Below are 6,000 nucleotides of genomic sequence, written 5' to 3' on the forward strand. Positions count from 1 at the left end.
AAGCAGTTTTGAAATTGTTGTGGGCCCCCCTTTTTTTTTCCTGTAGCAAACTGCAAATAAAGTCCTCTTCAAATGAATATATCATAGCAAACATACTGAAAATGGGCCATGCTGTTGGCTGGCTCTCGCTCTCCCTATATGGCATCCGATTTAGTTCAAAATTATGACTTTTGTCTCACTGCACGTGTCACTCAATGTTTTGATTTTTTTAAGGTTCTACCATTTTTTTCCATTAAATTCAAGATGCAGACGAGACGTGACGCAGACATTACGTAAACCACGTGTCCTGGTAAACCAAATATACCTATTTATTTGCACCACATACTAATATATTATTATAATCAAAAGATGGACAGTCATTTGGTTTGATACATGCAACTTTGTTTAGATTTACATGCATTTTATCCAAAGCAACTTACAAATGAAGAAAACAATATAAGGGTCAGTTTGTGTCAAAACAGATAAGTGTGCTGCTGTACAAACTCCCAGAACTAGAAGTTGAAATCTGTAAAATATTTTTGGCAGATTCTATCATGTTCATATTTTGTTCAGTCCCCTGAAGTATTTTATAGACAAGATACAGTACTGTGCAAAAGTTTTAGGCACTTGTGAAAAATGTTGCATAGTGAGTATGTCTTCAAAAATAATGCCATAAATAGTTTTCATTTATCAATTAACATCAAATAAAGTCCAGTAAACATAAAAAAAAAGCTAAATCAATATTTGGTGTGACCACCTTTGCCTTTAAAACAGCACCAGTTCTCCTAGGTACACCTGGACACAGTTTTTCTTGGTTGTTGGCAGATAGGATGTTCCAAGCTTCTTGGAGAATTCACCACAGTTCTTTTATCTGTTTAGGCTGTCTCAGTTGATTCTGTCTCTTTATGTAATCTCAGATTGACATGATGTTCAGTGGGGGGCATTGTGGGGACTATGCCATCTGTTGCAGGGCTCCATGTTCTTCTATTCTAATCTTTTCTATTTGCAAAAGTAATGTTTGGGAGTCTAAAATGTATATTTCCTATTGACACACTAAAGCTGAAGATATAAATAACCATCTTAAGACAAAAGTTTTTGTGAAGCATCTGATGTGCCTAAGACATTTGCACAGTACTGTATATATACAAACCGGTTCCCTTCAAGTCCAAATGCTTTACCGTCTCATCAGGGCATAAAAGTCCTACATAACTGGCCACTGAAGTTGGAAAAAAGTGAAACATTTTGAAATATGGGAGGTAATAGGATTTTAATTACACCTATAAAAAGAATACTAATAAATGTGTTTTCATCTTGAAACATAAGCCTTGATTGACATTCTGTCAATTTTATCCCTGTCATGATCATATAAACATTTTATATCCCCAATACCACCCATTAAAAAATGAAAGTAATACATATTTTAGGGGGCTGAAAAAATATGAAAATGTACATTAACTATTTTACAGACTTTAGGTGAAGGTTCACATTAACTAAGTTTGTATAAACTCTGAGCCCGTCAGCAACACACTTCTTTAATTCTGTCTGATCTGAACTAGAACTAGAGTTAGTGATATGATATACATTTTTAACCATTTAATGCACAGCTTATGAAACAATCTAAAAGTCTAGTACGCACTTATAGCTCTTGCAAATTTGTCAACAAAACGTGTAATTTTGTTTCAAGTGTTTGGATTTTCATTTCAGTTCAGGACTGGTACAATAATTTAACAAGGTTTTTTATTTTTATTTTATTTTTTTATTTTTATTTTTAGTTTATTACAAACACAATTTGAACACTGAACATTGAACAACATTCAATACTTTAAATTAGGGCATTTTTTCAATCAATACAATATTTAACATTGTTGTATCTCTCGTGTGCCTGTTCATATAGTGAAATTATTCCAGTACCGCACAAGGTGACGGTGTTGCATTGCTTTCTATTCAAGGAACAGTGAGATTAAACATTACAATATTTAGAGGTAGAATATGCACATCTAAAAGAACGCAGGTGCACAGCCACAAGTTGAAGTTCATAGAAATGAGTAAAGACTCTGGCACACTGCTAAACGTTCCAGTTTATTGACAATGTTTCGACCCAAATTGGGTCTTATTCAGGTCAAACACACTGATTATCTTTCAAAAGGAACGTTTAGCAGTGTGCCAGCATCTCTACTCATTTCTATAAACATTACAATATGACATGGAAAAACATCTTTTCTTCAAAATATGATAGATATGATAAATATGATCGAAAAATCGATTGAAAATCCTTCATGATCAAAAGTAATCAATTTAAAAGAAAAATATTAGCCATTTAAACGTTTGCATCTGACTACTTTCTCAACCTGATTCTAAAATACCTTGCGCTCATGCGCAGAGCAGTAGTGCTTATGTTTATACACTCGTGGCAACAATCTAATTTACACAAAGCAATGACAACATGCATTATTAAGGGTAGGGGGCTCGCACAAAATATTCTACAGAACACATATGTTCTATAATGACATCACATACAGCAAAACATAACTTTGTTGTCTGATCCCATACTGCATTTCTCTATGTTTTGTTTATCATTTTAATAATAACCCAATTTGTTGTATATTTTCCATTTATTTAGAAATTAATTAGTAGCTGTAATAATTACTTATTGATCAGGCAGACAAAGATCTACTTCTGGTCAATGCCCACGAAGAAACATGAAAGCGAATCCTGTTCAAGGGAAATCTCTATATGCAGAAAAATGGTTATTTGTGGGAAAAAAAATATAAAATACGGAATGTTCAATATTTGGAATAAAGCATGCAGATAAAGTGGAAAAGTGGGCACATATTTGGGGTTTCTGACTTTGTTGAAAAAAAAAAAAAAACCTGAAAGTGATGTTTCTAAAAGAAGAAGAAAACTCCCAAAATTACATTACAACTTTTCAACAAGCATTAGACTAAGTTTCAGTGTTTCATAACTGAATTTTGCCTCAAACATAAAGAGAATATGAGACAAATTGTAACAAGTCAGGAGAGAATGGAGGATCTAAATGCAGCGTCTTTAATAAAACAAAAGTAAACCAGGTAACTCAGAACATAAAGAAACAAAACACAGGGAACAAACATACAGAGTAATACATGAAAAGACTGACAAAGGAAACAGGGAAAACAAGGGCTTAAATACACAGGGGCAAACAAGGGAACGAGGAACACCTGTGGAAACAATCAGGGGAAAACCAATCATAAAATGAAACTACAAAAGGACTACAAACTAACAGGAAACAGAAACATGGGAACTAAACAAGAATTTCAACAAAAGTCAATACAAAAAACAGGGAATATGTGACAGAGCCCCCCTTTTAAGGAGCGGATTCCAGATGCTCCAAAAAAAATAAAAAAAATAAATAAAAAATAAAATAATTGTCCATGGGGTGTGGGGGAAAACAGGTAGTTCAAAGGGACACAAGGGGCAAGGGGAGAACAGGAACAAGGCAAAGTCAGGGAGGCTTGAGACCAAGGCGGAGCCGGAGGGATGGAGAGCCAGGGTGACGCTGCAGGCTCGGAGGACCAAGTAGACCAGAGCAGATCAGGCGGATGGCCAGGAGACCAGGGAGACCAGAGCAGATCAGGCGGACGGCCAGGAGACCAAGGAGACCAGAGCAAGTCAGGCGGATGGCCAGAAGACCAAGGAGATGACCTCAAGGTGGGGACTGGGTCAGGAGTCCTGGGAGGCGGCTGCAGGACTGAAACAGGGTCAGGAGGCCTGGGAGGCGGTCGCAGGACAGGGACTGGATCAGGCGGCGGAGCCGCTGTAGGAGGAGTCTCTGGGGGAGCGGGCGGAGCCGCTGGAGAAATAGCCTCTGGGGGAGCGGGCGGAGCCGCTGGAGGAATAGCCTCTGGGGGAGCAGGCGGAGCCGCTGGGGAAATAGCCTCTGGGGGAGCAGGTGGAGCCACTGGGGAAATAGCCTCTGGGGGAGCGGGTGGAGCCGCTGGGGAAATAGCCTCTGGGGGAGCGGGCGGAGCCGTGGAAGACTCTGGGGGCAGAGCTGTGGAAGGCAGAGCCATGGGAGGATTGAGGGGCAAAGCCATGGAAGGCGGAGCCGTGAGAGGCTCGAGACAAAGAGTCCTGGATGAATGGGAAACGACCCCCGTGGTGACGAACATGGGAAGAGACTCGGGAACGACCCCTGTGGTCGTGGGCATGGGAGGAGACTCGGGAATGACCTCTGTAGTCGTGAGCATGGGCAGAGACTCAGGAATGACTTCCGTGGTCATGAACATGGGCAGAGACTCGGGAATGACCTCTGTGGTCGTGTATATGGGAAGGGACTTGGGAACAGAAACTTTTCTTCTCTTCCTCCTCCTCTGGATGGCCGAAGTTGGCAATGCAGGCTCTGGGACGGACGAGGCTGGCAGCTCGTTGGCCGTGGCAGGCATGGCCATGGCAGGCGTGGCCGTTGGCTCGTTGGCCGTGGCAGGCGTGGCCGTTGGCTCGTTGGCCATGGCAGGTGTGGCCGTTGGCTCATTGGCCGTGGCAGGCGTGGCCGTTGGCTCGTTGGCCATGGCAGGCATGGCCGTGGGCTCATTGGCTGAGGCAGGCGTGGGCTCGATGGCCGAGGCAGGCGTGGGCTTGTTGGCCGAGGCAGGCATGGGCTCGTTGGCCGAGGCAGGCGTGGGCTCATTGGCCGAGGCAGGCGTGGGCTTGTTGGCCGTGGCAGGCGTGAGTACTGACAAGCTGTGAGGAAGGGTCTTCGTGACCCTACGCACCGACATAAGCGGGAGGCTTGACTGTGACATGGCGTGGAGCAGGCTCAGGCGTAGCTGTGACATGGTGTGGAGCAGGCTCAGGCGTAGCTGTGATATGGCGTGGAGCAGGCTCAGGCGTAGCTGTGACATGGCATGGAGCAGACTCAGGTGTGGAAGACTCAACAAATTGCACGCTGTACGCCACTGACTGTCTTGTGAGTTTTATTCCTGCAGGAGGTGCTTGACCCTTCAAAACCGAATCCTCCATTCAAACACAATTAAATCTAAGAATGCTGTATATCCATTTGGAGAAATTTTACACTGTATAGTTATTTTTAATAGTTATTTGATCATTGCAAGGATTCAAAACTGTGAATGAAAATCCGCCTCAGAATTATCTATAAAAGTATTTTTAAAAATCCTCATCCAGTAATAATAAATGACTGTGAGTTCATGCATCCTGGCCAGTACTGAGAAAAGTAACAGGTACCACATGACACCGCCGTCTAGTTGGGTGAAACCAACTCGTTCAATGGAGGGGAGACATCAGTTTTTTTGTTTCAATATGACAGACTCACAGCCACGCAATTGCAAGGTATCTAAATATATATATATATATATATATATATATATATATATATATATATATATATATATATATATACACACACAGTGGTGCTCAAAAGTTTGCATACCCTGGCAGAAATTGTGAACATTTGGCATTGATTTTGAAAATATGACTGATCATGCAAAAAAAATGTCTTTTATATAAGGATAGTGATCATATGAAGCCATTTATTATCACATAGTTGTTTGGCTCCTTTTTAAATCATAATGGTAACAGAAATCACCCAAATGGCCCTGATCAAAATTTGACAGACCCTTGAATGTTTGGCCTTGTTACAGACACACAAGGTGACACACATAGGTTTAAATGGCAATTAAAGGTTAATTTCCCACACCTGTGGCTTTTTAAATTGCAATTAGTGTCTGTGTATAAATAGTCAATGAGTTTGTTAGCTCTCACTTGGATGCACTGAGCAGGCTAGATACTGAGCCATGGGGAGCACAAAAGAACTGTCAAAAGACCTGTGTAACAAGGTAATGGAACTTTATAAAGATGGAAATGGATATAAAAATATATCCAAAGCCTTGAAAATGCCAGTCAGTACTGTTCAATCACTTATTAAGAAGTGGAAAATTCGGGGATCTCTTGATACCAAGACAAGGTCAGGTAGGCCAAGAAAGATTTCAGCCACAACTGCCAGAAGAATTGTTCAGGATACAAAGA

Source organism: Myxocyprinus asiaticus, chromosome 41 (assembly GCF_019703515.2).
Source record: "Myxocyprinus asiaticus isolate MX2 ecotype Aquarium Trade chromosome 41, UBuf_Myxa_2, whole genome shotgun sequence".
NCBI lineage: Eukaryota > Metazoa > Chordata > Actinopteri > Cypriniformes > Catostomidae > Myxocyprinus > Myxocyprinus asiaticus.